General features: G+C 44.2%; 1 protein-coding gene and 1 long non-coding RNA gene across 7 annotated transcripts in view; one reads left to right on the top strand and one right to left on the bottom strand.

Moving 5' to 3' along the window:
- Window positions 1–16,258, top strand: part of NTM (neurotrimin) — a 948,645-nt gene that overhangs the window by 157,761 nt on the left and 774,626 nt on the right. The window lies entirely within an intron of this gene.
- The window catches only part of LOC106006981, a 42,396-nt gene that overhangs the window by 2,338 nt on the left and 23,800 nt on the right, over window positions 1–16,258 (bottom strand). For 3 of the 5 annotated variants that reach the window (XR_001181413.2, XR_001181417.2, XR_001181416.2), the window contains one exon: window positions 3,107–7,248. This is a non-coding gene — a long non-coding RNA (uncharacterized LOC106006981). Of the gene's footprint in view, window positions 1–3,106; window positions 7,249–14,015; window positions 15,288–16,258 lie in introns of those variants that run through there. The other 2 variants (XR_001181415.2, XR_006606868.1) reach the window with 2 other exon arrangements.

Here is a 16,258-nt window from a genome sequence, read left to right as displayed (position 1 = left end):
GTGCAGGGGACTTGCTCAATGATACCTTTCCTGAGACAGTCCTGGGGGAAACAGATTACTTGGACCTCAGCAGTCATCAAAGTGCTCTCGACCTCCTTCCCATGGGTGTGGAGGTATGGATAGTAGCCAAGAGTTGCCTGATAGCCCTCAAACCGCCCAGGCCTACCATGTGAAGGTTGGTCAACACTGATGGCAAATCGGAAAAGCAGAAGCCGGTGGACATGAGTGGCTGGGAATGACACTTAGCAATTATCTGTGGAACTTCCACGAAATGTTCTCAGCCTCACCTGGGTTATTAGAGAGGACCTGCACATAGGGTCCCCCCATCCCAGGAAGCAGGAAGCACTTCATCAATGCTAAAGAAACACACCAGTGGATGAAACAAAAGATAAGGAAGTTTGAATGATTTTCTACATGTGTATAGGGAAGTCATCAAACATACAGAAAAGAGGCAAGAATTCTGCAGTGAGTCGCCTCTAACACATCCGCTGGAGTCTTACAATTAGCATTTTACTCCATTTTCTTTATCAGAAGTTTATCTCTCTATCTACAACCCATCCATCAACATGACGCTTCTGATTGTATAAAGGATATATCCCACTTAAGGAAACAACATATACATGTGAAACAATTACTCAGTGTTTTACAAAGCAGTGCTAAACAGTGAGATAGAGACACACCTCTGGTTGGAGCTGAAAAGATGACCTTGCTTGAGGAATAAAATACTCAAGGGTCATTTCATGTAGGGAAGCAGGGCTTGAGCTGGGCCTGGAAGAATACGTAAGATCTGGACAGGAGAAGGAAAGAGCGTATTCTGCAGTGAGGTGAGATGCCAGGGACTAGTCAGGAAGCAGGTAAGGGATTTTGAGAGTCCATTCTGAAGGTCCTGGTGGAGCCCTAGGGGCTTGCGGGCCCATCTGGAGAGCAGCGGACGTACCACAGGCCTGCTGCTCGGGGGGGAGGAGGGTTGGGGAACATGTGAGCCTCAGGGAGAGCTGCCACCTTCCCACGGTACAAATGGAGCAGGCCCAGCGTTGGGTGGAGGCAGTTCAGGGAGGGACCCGGAGCCAACACACCCACTAAAGACCAGCCTTCCACTCCCTGCCATCTTGGGAAGAGGCTGCTGAAGATCGGCTGGTAAAGGCTTTTGTTACTTCAGTCCTTCCTGGGACATCTGCTGGGAATGGGGTTTAGGCAGGATCCTGGCTGGAGCTTAACCAGCAGGTAGAAAAAGCGCAGAGCCATGAATGACTATGTCCGCACAATTTTGAAAATCGGTTACCTGTCCCCTGGCGGGAGAGGGTTTGGCTGCCTGCAGTGGGGACACTGCTTTGCCTTTTTTATCTCTTTCTCCTCTGCTGTCTCCCAGAACCACCCTCCCCTTTCACCTGCATAGCTTCTACAGCCTGTGAATTGTTTTAGCAAGCATGAATTTGGTCCATTCAGACTCCCCGGTGAAGGAATGCTGCACCTTCACTCTGCGCTGGTCATCCTGGGCTGTGCTGGCTGGAACAGGGCCAGGGCCCAGTGTTCGCAGAACAAAAGATGCCTGTCCTGTGAACGGTCCAGCCGTGCCGGGCCAGGAGGAATTGGTGCAAGTGCAGTGAAGGGATAAGCCTTCATTTGATGATGCAGCCTCTGTGTACTTTGTCAGCAAGATGGAGAACACTCACTATTTTCTCTGGCTTTTAGGATTTCCATATTTATTGCTTGTTTGCTACCACTAGGGAGAAGAGAAGAAAACAACAACTTCCTCCATTTGAAATTTTAAACATGAACACGTGAGGCTCCCCTCCCCTCCCTCGCCCCCTGCAGTTCCAGCAAAGCATAGAACCGGAGACTGTGAGAGTTGGAAGCACTTGGGAAACCCAGTGTTGCTTCCTTTGACATACAAGGAAACCACAGGCAGGGGATAAAGGGATCTGGCCAATGCCAAACACCTAGTTAGTGGGAGCCCCGAGACTAGTGTTTGTACCTGCAGAGCCGTAAGTTAATTCCCAGCTATGACACCACACAGACTCTGTTTCTATTCAAGTCAAAAATCCGACTTCGTAAAGGGGATCCCATTCCGTGTAAAGTGCGTGCAAGAGGCTTGCACATTATCTTGTTCATTTGTCTGCATCAAAGTGCCAGGAACACAGAGCAGGTGATGCAGAGCTGGGGCAGAGGGAGAAGGTACCATTGAGTAGAGGTGACGACCCCAAAGAGAGAGGATGCAATAGAGATGATGAATGTCCAAAGCTAAAGGACTTAATGCCCAGAACATGGTACACACTAGATGCTTCTTAAAGGACATGAAGGGACCATCCTGGATCAAGGGGCCAGGGAAGGCCATGCAGCGAACTGCACTGAAGTTACCTTCTGGAAGAACTTTATCTGACAGCCATGTGGGAAGGGCATTTCCAGCAAAAGCCAGAGCATGACATAGGATGCGTTCAGGCAATGGCATATAGAAAAGGTGCATGGGCATGACAACAGGTGTAGAAGCAGCAGAAAGTGGGCCTGGAACGTGGTTTCAGTCATTCGTGGGATAGAGATCGACTGAGGCCTTGCCCTGTGCCAGCACCCCTGTAGGCCTGTGATTTTGCAGCGAATAAGACAGAGAGGGTGAGATTGGGAGGCACACACCCACATCCAGATTATGATGTAACAGCAAGTGCCTGGGAGCCTAATTTGACAGAGGCCATCTGAGGTAAAACTCGAATGACAAGGAGAAGCCAGCCGTGGGAAAATTCGAGTCCCGGAACACGCCAGGCAAAGGATAGGCGAGTGGAAAGTTTTGAGACAAGAACAAAGTTGGCACACTTGAGAAAGAAGAAACAAAAGGCCCATGTGAAATGAGTTTTGGGGGAGTCCACCAGTGGGAGAGGAGTTGGGCAGCCGAGCAGAGGTTAGATTTTGCAGAACCTTCTAGTCCATGTCCGGGAGATTGAATTTCATTGTAAGTGCAACGGGAACAGAGTCCAACTTCCCTTTCTGCATTATCTGGCCTTGGCCTGTGTCTCCGTGGGAACAACTCATCTTGGTTTGCCTGAGACTTTCCCAGTTTTTGTACTGAATGGCCAGCATCCTGGAAACACCCTCTGTCCCCAGCAAGTCTCCTTACCTCCCACTCTCACTGTTGCGCAATAGAGTGTTGTCACAGTTCTTTAGGGTCATGTGGTGGAGTCCTTCCAATGTCTCTGGCTGATTCACTAGAAAATTGATGGTCAATCAAAATTTCTAGGAATCAGAATAACATAATTAAAGTTATTTAAGCATTTGTAAGATATTGACAACTTCTAGTTTCCTTCAATTTACATAAAGATCAAATCTTTATGAAATCTGGGGGATTCATCTGGATGTGGAAAGGGTAATGGGCCAATAGACATGCCTCCCTTGGGAATAACAAAGGCCGCCTCCATCCAGATGTTGCTGTCAACACCCTCTCTTGCAGAATTGATTGGGTGCTTTAGTCCTTGTTCTTCAAGACTTGAAGGTGTGAACTCAGAATCTCTCTCTAGTAAGCAAAACGTACAGGAACAGATCTTCAAGTGACAGTCTGAGCTGAGTCTGCACAGGTATCTACGATTATCCGAAGCTAGTTGTAGGAGAGATAGAGTAGGCACCTGTGCTCCTCACCTCCAGAATTGTATTTTCTAGCTTCTCATTAGTTAAGAGTGAAATCAGACTAGGACCTTGCTCCTTTAAGAATCTTTACAAAGATAGTGGTATTCGTGATCTCACAATCACATAAATCACTGCCAGCCCCCTTAAGTCAATTCATATTTCTGTAGTTCGTTAGTGGCTCGGGAGGAAATTGCATTTATTATAATTGCCTCTAATTGCACCAGATTAGTGATTACAATTATTGATGGCAGCTGATTATTCATTAGGCATCAAATCAATTCCCGTGCTTCCTCGTTACTCGAAACAGTAACTCTGATGAGGAGAGGTCTGAAGGAGGCCACGTCCACCCTCTTCCCTGCCTGGCAGGCAACATCCCAATGCTGTCTCTAAACAAACACCTAAAAACAATTTAGGACTTAAAGGGACAGAGAGGCATTACTTTCCTTCCCCTCCCAATGCCTACTGCCAAGCCCAGCACTGAGGGATAAAACTGTGGGTCTGTTAAACATCAACAAAGCTTATTTGGAGGCCCCAGAAGGTTTCAGACTAATTAATCTTCAAGGATGTCCTTCTTGATTGCATAATGGAAACATCAGGGTTCCTGGCCCAAGTCTTCTGGAATATATACAACCTAGATTGGGGAGAGAGAATAGACCTTAAAACCATACAGACCGGACTTTAAATTCATGCTGAACTCTTTTGAGATACTCAAAGGCAGGCAAGATACCAACCCTCTCTGAGTTGTAGAATCAACTGTAGATTGTGTGTAAGCAAACAATGAGATCCAGTCTCTGTTGTTCACCGTTAGACTCAGTCACCTAGAACTGTGCTAAACTGTGGTGAAGGTCGAAATTGATGACATATTTACAGACCTCGTCTTGCATGCACCAGGTGAAGAGTAGCTGCTCAATAAATCTCTACTTCAACTCTACGTCCTTTATCCTCAAAAGGACTCTACTTTAACATTTATCCTCAAAAGTTTTATTCTTCCTCTCTTTATGCCTTGGCTCAATATTAACTGTAAATTTATCAACTATGTGTTTTCTTGTCTGTGAACACCAGTGTATTTTTAATAGAGGAACAGTTTGCAGAAGACCTTTGCATGGTGGATTTTGTTCTTCAGCTCATTCATTAGTACCTACAGCATGCCAGGCCTGGATCTAGAGGAGTAGAGGGATAAATAAAACATAAGTATTGACCTTAGACAGTGCACAACCAAATGGGAAAGACTGTTCATTCCGTTTCGATGCTTTGTTTGCATTCAAGGAAAGTTACAAGGTCTAATAAGCCCACAGAGAATGGAGAAACCTAGCTCAGCTTGGAGGGTCAAGAGGGCCTCAAAGAGGTGACATTTGAGAGGAGCCTCGCAACTGCATGAATTTCTTCAAATGCCTAATGGAGTGACTAGATTTCCAATGGAACAAGTAGCACCTGAAAAGACAGGGAGGTGAAAGAAGCCCTTCTCAGAGCGGCACTGTGCACTTTTAGGTGTTTGATACTTGATCACCATGGCAATGATAAGTGCTGCTCGCCAGATACTCTCCTGGGTCCAAACCTCCATGAAAAAGGGGTCTTTCCTTCCTTAGCAGTTGAGATCTCAGAAGTGTGGATTTGCCTGAGGGTTTTTTTCCTGTGGACTTCTCCGAGACCATAAGTGCCTCTGATGGCACAAAATCTTAAGCCATCCTTTCCCCCAAATATCCAGGTTACCCAGATCCTATTCAGTGTCCTCATTCATCAGCTCTCCTACTTTTCACAATCCCCACAATCCCACTCATGATTCAGAGGAAAGAGCATAAGTGTGTCTAGGACCAAAGACATTCAGATATGCCATGGCCTAGTCAGTCACAGAAATTTCAGTACATGCCAGAGAAGGAAGGAGGCCATAATGACGCAGGCCATGTCTGCTCAGGTCCTTCCCCACGTGGGAGCTGCTGCTTGTTTCTGGAGCTGCTCAGACGTGAGCCCGCAATAGGTCGGGCCTGTTGCCAGTTCCCAGGTCCTCTGGGAGAATAAAGAGCAATGTGCCAAACAATGCAAAATACAGGGCCAAGAGCCTAGAGAACGCGGTCCCAGTGCCTTTTCTCTGGAAGGCCTTACCCTCCTGCTTGCAGATCATTCTGTGTCCTTCGGAGAAGCCGAGGGAGAGCGCGTGACTTCTCTGAGCAGAACGAACTGCTCTCCCACCTTCCATCTCTCTCAAGGGCCTTTCTGAGCCAGCTGAAACCACCATTGTGTCTCTGAGAGCCCCCTCTCCATCCCAGGCTGCCTGTCTACTGGGGAGCAAATTAGCCCTCCTCTCCAGCTGACATGGCCTCTGCCTCCTGTCTTCTATATTCCCCCAGAGGGTGGCAGTCTCCTCTTTGAAAGCTGATCCTTTCAGGGGAGGGAATACAGGGCCATAATGTCTCTTCCAGAGAAGCCAGAGAATACTAGTACTGTATGATAGAGCAGAGCCTCGCAAGCCCCCTGCCCAACCTCTTTCCCAAAATTCACTGGAGGGTACAGTCTCTCTCAAAGGGCAACAGAACACCAGTCCACTGACTCGTGCAGGAAGTTATGTTCCGTGATTTTCTGATTGTGGAGAAAGCTGCAGTGTCCAGGGCAAGAGGGAAGCTTGTCTGGTGACAGAATCATGTGAGCTTGCCGGGGCTGCTTTGGGAAGCTACCTCGAGCCTGCTAGCAGTGACCACATGAGCTAAGGAGAGGCTCCGCTCCCCCTGGCAGAGCTCCCCTAACTCTCCGCTTCTAGAGAGATCCAGGCCAGAGCATCCGCGCCCTTGGTCCTGCCTGGACCTCCGGCAGCTAGTGTCTGTACTCCAACATCATCCCTGTAACAGTTGGTAAATGAGTCCCAGTCTAGCTGCTTATGCAGGATGGTTGTGCAGTAAGAGCCTTCATCCTTATGGCAGGCACATTAATGCCAAGTTTGCTCATTCTAATTAATAACAGTCAGTAAACACCAAAGAGAGCTAATGATGATTACAGGCCACAGCTCCTGCGTGTTAGCAAACACGCCAGGCAGGTGGCCTCTCCTCCCTTCCTAGGAAAGAGGCTGGGTCTGTTTCTTGCAGAGATGCCGTCCCTCCTCAAAGCCCCTACCCCAACTTACTGTATCTCGGGTGACTTCTCTCCCAAGTCCTGGCGGACGAGAATAGGACAGGATCTATACAGCCCAGTCACACGGAGAGGCTCTGTTGTCTAGAACACAGGTCTCAGGAGCAGGCCCTTGGGTGCTGTGGGGCTCTGAGACAGCTTTCCCCAGCATTCAGGATAAAGCAAGTTTTTCTTTTTGTTTCCCTTATTTTGAAAATATTTTCCCCAATTTCCAGAGTAATGCAGTTGGCTTTGAAAAATTACAGTGCTACAGAAGAATGCGAAGAAGAAAGGGAGAGCCTCCCTTAGTCCTACTCCGGCGGCACGACCGCGCCACTGGCTGGCATGTCCGCTTTTCTGGAGTTCTCCTGTCTCTTCTTCCTTACAAGTTCTTGCCTCAATTTTATTCTCTTCTGTTCCGGGTGAATAGGAAAAAGAATGTCTTCTTTTTCAAGTTCCAGGAGTTACAGCAATTAAATACAATTGTTGAGGACTGAGTCAAAATTGGGAGACGATTTTCCTGCTCAGAACAGGCCCTGACACCTGAAAGGAATTGCAAGGAACACATGTGGTGAGTTTGCAAGACCCTCCTCAGAGAGGCCCTCAACACCAGGTTGTGGGCTCTCCAAGTGGTCCCAGAGCCAGATCATAAAAATGAATGTCCGGCCACCTAAGAGGGTAACTATCTGGCATGGGCTGAGGCGATCTAAGGAGTAAAGCAGGCCACCATGGAATCAAAATCTCATCCTAGATCTTTGGCCACAAGACTTCAGAACCCTCTCAATCTGCCATTTTTGTCTTTGTTAATTAACCCTGTCTTCCTTTTAGAGAAATTTCATCTGGCTGTAAGGATACCCTTACTTCTCTCACCACTAGTGATTCAGATGACACTTGTTTCTTTGATGGGCCGCTCAATTTAACCCACCTAGACCTGGTTCTCTGAGGGTTTAAGAATGAAAAGAATATAAAGAACTATGAAAAGGCATTAGGTAACATTTCTAGAATGCTAAGGAACAGATCCAGGTAGATAAGAGAGTGTGGGTTGAATGGCTTATTTTTATCTTTCTGTCTTTTTCAATGTGTACGATTTTTTGCCTGTCTCTCTCTCTCTCTCTTTCTCTTCTTTTCTTCTCTGTGTCTCCCTTTCTGTGGCTGGAAGTCTTTCCTCCATTTTTTCTCTATTCAACCCCTTTTTTTCTCTCCACATTCTCATTCTGTCACCTCTCCTTTTGATTTCAATAAGGCATCGAAAAACCTTTCTCAGTTTGGCTTTGGTATATCTCGCGCATTCGCTCATCCATCCATTCATTCATTCCACCAACATTCACAGAGCTCGGAGTCTGCATCAATCTCCTGGCTCCGCGCTCAGAACAAGAGAAGAACACACACGCTCAAACAATACTGAATCAGCAGGGGGAGGAAGACATGAAACCAAAAAACTATTAAATACATGCAAGAGACGATGAGAGTTTCAAGAAGGTGATGAGCAGAACTATGGGGTCATATAAGGGAAAACTTCATAAAGAAAGTGACATTTGGGCTGAATATTAAGCTGTGTTGAAGGTGTCGCCGAGTGGAGTGCAAGAGGCAGGGGGCTGGTGGGAGGGTGCATTTGCAGGCAGAGGGTGCTGCCTGAGCAAAAGCCTGGAGGAGTGAAGTGCTGGAACATTTGAATATCTGAAAGTAATCTAACCTGGCTGGGGACGGGAGCAGTGAGAAACCATCCAGGGAAGGACTGCTGAATTTGATGATCAGGAACCTGGCAAGTGACGGGAAAATACAAACGTCATTTCCACATGGCTTGCCAGCTGGGGGTGGAAGATGGGGACATTTACATTTTACCTAACACCCTGCTGTAACTATTTGAATTTTTATACCGTGAGCTTGCATTACTGTTATTAAAAGGTAACGATAATAATTTATGCCATCGTGTGCTGTGTTAAGGCGTTAAGTCTCTTCCTTTTTGAGGCAGGTTTTAAGCAAGACAATGCTTTTTGAAGCAGGTCTAATGCTCTCTGTTTCCCATCCCTTCACTTTAAGATAGGTTAAGTATAAGCTCATTATGTATTTCTTTAACAAAGGAAGCCACATTGTATTTTACCTCTAAGTAACCTCCGTTGATTTTATTTTTCTGTTGGTTAGGGACCCTCCATAGGAGCAAGATTTCCCACCACTGCATTTGCAATCCAAGCTGGCCCTGACGATTGTCCCATTTCCCTGTCATCCCATTTATAGACACCTGCCCTTCCTTTTCCAATTCTGCACAGCAGGGATTTCTGCTAAGGCTGAAAAATTGCCTATCAACCTTGGCCGGTGTCAACCATGTCATGTTTTCCAGACTTTGGAACCAGCCTGTGCTTCCTGCACTGGCCGAAGCTCCGAGCAGCCCAGTATGCCATTTGGAGTTTTTCTCTCTGGCAACACCACATTCCCTGGTAGCGAGAGAGACCCAGCAGCCTCTATGCTGCCTCAGTCACTGGGGGAACGTAAAGGGAGCAGCCAAGTAAACCAGGAGTGACAGGAAGCATGAGGATCTTTCTGAGAAGCTGCCCAGTGACCCTAGAAGGCAATGAGAAACCAGTTGAGCTTGGGGTGTGTGAGGAAAGCAGGAGGCCCAGATGAAGAACTTCTTTCATCTCCCTACCTCTCAAGCTATACTTTTCTTCTCCTCTGAACCCATCTCCCAGGCCTCAGGACCCTCTGTCTGTCCCTGTGCCCCTCCCCTTGGCTGATCTCAGTCTCCCTGTCCTAAAACCCTTACCTCTGTCTCCGGATTTTGTGCCACGCTACTGCCTTCCCATAACACTTGCTGCTCCATGTTTCTGGTCTGTGAGGCTGTGCTCCAACCCCGCTCTTCCAAGAAGTCTTCCCTAGGATTTTAGTTCCTATTTATGTCCTCATCCTCTCCACTCCTAAAGACCTCACCACGTGCTTTTGTCCCTAGTTCATGTGGATTGGTCATCCTTGGATTCTATTTCTCTTTTGGAAAATCCTAGAAGGTGAGAGGTAGGGTTTATAAATCATTGATTGCTCTCAAACCTACGAGGCCTAGCACAGTGTGAAGCAGAAGGTAGCTAGAAGGCATGGGAATAAGGTCACAAACTTGTTTTCAAGGTCACAGCAAAAAGAGCAGGAAATTTGGAAAGAGACAGAGGTTATTCATAATCATTCAAACACTATTCCATACAGCTTTTCAAAAATCTTCATTAGTGAAGAGTCAGGAAGCTGGGGTAGGGGAGGAGATAAAATGTTCACAGGAGGAAATTAAATTCTGCTCCAAAGATGATGAACCTCTCTCAACACTAATGATGAGATTCCATCTTGCCAATGACAACACACAATAGAAACTAGTGTCCTTCTCACATACATGTGTGTGCATGGTGAGTTGCGTTTATATAATTAAACACGTGATGACTTGTATTTCACAGCAGATCCATGAGCACCCATGAAGTGCTTGCTTGGCTTCAGGGGACGCCTGTGTCTCTGGATCTGGAGAATTAGGGATCCATGCTGGCAAAAGACGCAGGAGTAATAACAAGAACGATAAATAACTCTATTAAATATTTACTTTGTGCCAAGCACTGTTCTGAACATGTTACATGAAGTGCATTAATAAAGGATCAAAAAGAAAAAAAGAAAGAGAGAGAGAGAGAAAGCCTTATGAAACAGACACTCTTCTGTCTCCTTTTCAGTGAGGGAACCGGGCTTAGACAGTTAAAGTAGTTTGTGAATGCTACCAAGTTGTCCCACTTGGCAGTGGTAAAGCCTGGATTATTCAGACCTAAACCTTTTACTCTCAAGCCCTTGCTTTTCTTGGCACCATATACTCCATACCAGTTCATGAAGATGAGGGATTCAGGTGACCTTTAAACAATAGAGTGACAGTGAGAAGACAGTGAGAGGTTCATAAAGGAAAGACTTCTCTGGTAGCCAAGTGAGTCTGTCAGAATAACACAAACAAAAACAGAATGAATTTTGAAGGTGGAGGGAACACATGCAGTAGGAAAATACTGTGACATGTTCCTCAAAAAGTACATAAATAAAAAGAACAACTCATGATTGCAATGGTCAAAGAAGTTTGAGAACATGGTATCTACTATGATCACCCTCTTGGAAATGCAATCTTCAATGTACATGAAGGCTTCAGAAAGTCTTGTAACAGAAACCATTCTAGCTTTGTCAGTACCTCTGTGTTTCAAACACATGGAACTATGAACCAACACTCATCAACTATTTTTTATCTTTTTATCTTCTGTTAACATCCTTGGAGCTGCTCAAAAATCCTCTATCCATGGAACTGCTTTGTTGATAAAATGCTTGTTCCCACAGTCTCTTTGCTTCATGTCCTGCCCTTGGAGGACCCACAGATGTCCTTGTGGGGATTTCTCTTTGTGATTAGAGAAAGGGGCTCATGGCAGAGGCTATGCCAGCAATAACAAGACCTGGGTTTTCAGGTGAGGAAAAGGAGCAGGGAGCTACAGCCAGCTAGGTGATAAGACATAGCAAAAAAAAAAAAAAATAATAATAATAATAATAATAATAATAATTAGGTTTTGATATAAAACTCTCACTTCCCATATCAAGATTTCACACACTGGAAAGAACAGAAAAGAGGGGTGCGACTTCTTTGGCCATCCAGAGCCATTATAACACGGGGAACCAAAGCTTTCTATTGGCTAGAATCGCTACAGATACCTTTAAAGTAAGTGTCCTACAATTCACATGTTCTCATCAAAGTCTAACTCTTTAGGCAGCCTGGTAGACTTCAGCAAGCAAAAACTTAAACAAGCATTTTACAAAAGAGGACCCAAAAGGCCAATTCAACATCATTAGGTAACAGGGAGAGGCAAATTAACACCACAGTGATGTACTAAAGCACACTCCCCAGAATGTGGAAAAAAGTAAAAGAGGAAGGGAGGGAAGAAAGAAGGGGAAAGGAAGGAAACAGGGTAGAGGAGGGATGGAGAAGGCAAAGGAGAGAGAGAGAGAGAGAAAAGAAAAGAAACCTGCCAACACCAAGTGTTGGTGAGACACGGAGTAATGTGTGCGTCACACGCAGCTAGTCGGGGTGCAACTTGGGGCAGTCAATTTGGAAAATAGTTTGCCTTTCTAACAAAGTGTAAGATATGCATAACATGTGACTTTATAAATTACATTCCTAGTTTAAGAAATGTGTTCGCATGTGTATCAGGGGATATGTGCAAGAATGTTTCTGACAATGTTGTTGAAAATAGCCTCAAGATGGAAACAATGAAAATGTCTATCACTGTAGAATGAAGACATACATTGTAGTATATTCATTCCAGGGGATGTCAAACAGCATTGAAAATTAGTCAATTCTAAAGACAGGGAACAAGAATGACTCACAAAGCACATTGAGCTACAGTAACCAGACTCAGAACGCACACTGTATGACATTTCAAAACAGACAAAATTAAACTCTTATATTGGGGATGCATGTAACAAAACAAAACACAAATCCAGCAAAATAAACAAAACCCCAGAGGAGGTGGTTATGATACAAATTAGGATGGGGTTTACTTGTGCTCAAGGGGAGTGATGTGATGTGGAGGGGACCTGATAGTTCTGGGTTGTTGGTGGTGTCCTTTTACTTGTCTGGGTGGTAGTGACAAAGGTGTACCATTTTCAAGAATTCATCAAGCTACATATCCATGTTTGATGTACTTTTTAGGTATTTGATATTCTACGATTTTTGGACAAAATTTCAAAAACCTTAATGTAAATACAGAACTTTTCCACTCTCGAGGCCTCGATGAACACTTAGCAGCCCCCCAGACGGTGTCACCTGATATCTAATACACACCCCAACTCTAAGTATTATAACCAAACTCCTCACTCAGGCCTCCAAACCCAGTCCTTCTTTGAAAGTTTTCTAATTTTATGAATGGTCGCACACCCCATGCTAGCAACTTGGGAGTCATCCTGTCTCTTCCTCCCTATTGTTTATGTCCAATTAGTTCCTAAACTCAATTTTCTGCCACCTCCTACACATTAAAAAAAAAAAAAAAATTACCTATACTCTCATGTCTACCACCACAATCTTCATTAGAACTGTATAATCCCTAACTTGTCTGATGTTTTTTTGTTTTACGATCTACACCACCATCTGTAAAATCAAGTTTTGACCTCTCCATGCAGCATGCACGGTGATTTAAAACCTGGCACCTACATTCATTTTCACTTCCATTTCCAGTGAACTTGACCACTTGCTATTTCAAATTCTCTTAACTCATGTACCCATTATTCTCCCTGCTGCCAATAGCTTCATTCCATTCTTTCCCTGGTCAGTCCCTCTCACTTACCAGTTGTTCAAGGCCCTGGTCAAATAACACCTCCTTTATGAACCCTTCTCTTCCTGTCTTTAGATGGTCTGAGAGTTACCGCTTCAGTAGTTTGGACTTAAGTTTCTTCTGTAATTTCACATGTTCTTTGGTCAATTATATGTTGACATATTTGTCTTTCTTTCAGGTCATGCGAACCTCTAAATGGCTTTGTCATATTTAAATCTGCAGCCTCCAGAGCAATGCTTAAAACAAAGCATGATCTCATTAAAAGTTACTGAATGAATGTGTGAACAATAAATGATTTACATGATGATCCCATGATAGTTTGAGGCTTAGCACATAACGTGAAAAGGCTAATTCCCTCCAGTATTTGGTGACATAACAGTTGTTAACCAAACACAACATTTAGTAACTTAGGACTTTTGGCAGAGATACTCAAGATGCTCGGGATGTAACAGCTTAAAAATGAATGTTGCTACAAATACTCTTTATATACAAAGTTTACTTAGGTCACCTTCAAACGCACATCTCCCCACCACACACACAGGAGCACATATTTACAAAGGAGTAACTCACAAGTACAACAAAGATAGGAAGCTACTTCTCATCCCTCCGTTCTACTATTTTCACCTGGCTTTTTCACTACTCTGGGCTGCTATCTTAAAAATAATTCCTCTTAATCTCACAAAACAAACTGAGGGTTGCTGGGGGGAGGGAGGTTGGGAGAAAGGGGTGGGATTATGGACATTGGGGAGGGTATGTGCTTTGGTGAGTGCTGTGAAGTGTGTAAACCTGGTGATTCACAGACCTGTACCCCTGGGGATAAAAATATAAATAAAATAAAAAAAAAAAAAAAAAAAAAAAAAAAAAAATCCTCTTAAAGGCAACCCCACAGATTAAAAAAAAAAAAAAAAAAAAAAAAAAAAAAAAAAAAAAAAAAAATAAAAAATTAAAAAATTAAAATAATAATAATAATTCCTAAGTGAGAAGCAAAAGAATCTCCGGGATTAAGTTTTATATTAACACTACTTTGCTATATACCAACAGCAATTAGGTTTCAACAAAGGTTTTGGAAATCACAGGTACTTTCCCCCTTGTTCCCCCCCCCCATGATTTCTTGGAGAAGTGAACATCTGCTGGGATGTACTTTGCTTTGCCTTCTGAAGAGCACTGTCTCTCCCAGCTCTTCTGGCAGGGGAATGGAGGCTGCTGATGGCAGGGCATTTGTCCCAACTGCCCATTGTAATTAATCCACTCAGGGTGCCTTAGAGAGATCAGCTTAGTAAATACAAAAAAACTCTCTCTTTTAAAGAAGTCATACATTTTTCTAAGTCACCCATATGTATTAAATATAGTTAATTCCACATGTCATAAATATAAGAGAAATACAATCATTTTTCTCAACCTGTAGTCAAAGTCAATTTATACCCCCATGCCATTTCATTTGGTTCCTTTTTTATTGGTTCTTTAGGAAGAGATGGGATAAATGGAGCAGAATTCCATTAGACAGGGTGGTCATTTGGTCCTCAGGATTATACACATTGGAGACAGTCTTCAAAGGTCATATTTCTTGAAACCCATGAGTAGTTCCCCAAGTCTTTTCTTGGTGATGGAATGGATTGTAGAACAGAGCCCCTCAGTACAGGAGAATGAACTAATGGTCCTGATTTGCCTACAGATTCCTGATATGTCTAGCCTCTGGAATACCTGATGACAGGTAGATTAAGAATGAGTGAAGCACAAGGCAGTTCAGGAACATTTGGGCGAGTCTCTTGCCTCACTTTCATCACTTGATCCCAGCCCAATTGTCAGCTCTGGTTTTCAGATGCTGTCTGGGGAGAGACGTGTTTCCAGCTCTTGCCCAGGCAGGAAAGGTGCTTTATCAGTACTGTCCACCAAGAAGACGATAACCCCATTGGGCACAAAACACACTTTCTCTGATAGCATCTGTTCCTCCAGAGAAGTCACTTTCCTCAGGGAATGGACTTAATAGAACATTTTTAAATGCCAATGAGTGACAGTGTGCTGGAGCTCCCAGCCCCAGCCCCCATGGGTAGCGAGTAAGGAAGGATTACAAATGGCAAAGGAACAAAGATGCCACCTTTGTGGATAACTGGTAGCCTCCAGCTCTTGAGAGACCTCAAGAGGAAGTTAACTAGCCTCCAAGGGAACAGTCAGAGGAAAGCCTCTTGCTTGTGTGAGGAAATGATGGTTTAGCACCTTGTGGACGGAAATTAGTGTTCTGAGAGCTGTCATGGAGAGAATATGTCCTTGGAGCTGAAGGCAGAAGGAAAACAGATAGAAGATTGGAAACAAGTGTGAAAGCCAACACAAGTGGCAAGATTAGAAACCCGATGCCTCTGATACAGTTCTTATTGATGTCCAATCTCCACTCACCTTCCCACATCAAGAATCAAGCCATTAAAACCAAAAAGTCACTACCCCCTCCTTCCCTCACCTGCAAATAGAGTGAAACAGGTAGATGGAATATTATCAATCACTGTAAATTTGGAAAACAGCAATCTATATATGAATTACATTAAAGGCAGTGTATTATCATTTAATACTTCAGATTCCACTCTTACTGGAAATGGTGTTTAATAATGGCTAAGTCAGGGTAACTGGTTTAAAGCCTGGTTTTGGTGGTGCCTGGGTGGCTCTGTGGGTTGAGGCCTCTGCCTTCAGCTTGGGTCATGATCCCAGGGTCCTGGGATCAAGCCCTGCATTGGGCTCTCTGCTCAGCAGGGAGCCTGCGTCCTCCTCTCTCTCTCTCTCTGACTGCCTTTCTGCCTACTTGTGATCTCTGTCTGTTAAATTAAAAAAAAAAAAAAAAAAATGAAAGCTTGGTTCTGCTGCTTATCAGTTGTGAATCCTTGGGCAGATTACTATACCTCTCTGTGTCTTAGCCTCCTCTTCTATAAAAAAAAAAAAGGCTATAAAAATTACCTACTGCATAGGGAATTTTGGAAAATTAAATGAAATCATATACATATCTTAGAGGACCATGCTGTGGATGTTAGCTATTATTGTTGCTTATACTTAAACCATTCTGGGGCAGAACACTAATGGTGGAATAACTCTGTTAATATATGCATGTGTGTGACTGGGAAGTGGTATTTCATGTAATTTGTTATTACATATATGTTATACAGACACACACACATATATATACATACATATGTGTGTGTGTATGTGTGTGTGTGTGTGTGTGTGTGTATAATTTTAAACCAATCTGCCATGACAGGCAA

The sequence above is a fragment of the Mustela putorius genome, unplaced genomic scaffold (assembly GCF_011764305.1).
Source record: "Mustela putorius furo isolate JIRA1106 unplaced genomic scaffold, ASM1176430v1.1 tig00000460_pilon_pilon_pilon, whole genome shotgun sequence".
NCBI lineage: Eukaryota > Metazoa > Chordata > Mammalia > Carnivora > Mustelidae > Mustela > Mustela putorius.
The sequence above is the reverse complement of the archived record's forward strand: the minus strand, read 5'-3'. Positions and strand labels throughout refer to the sequence as shown.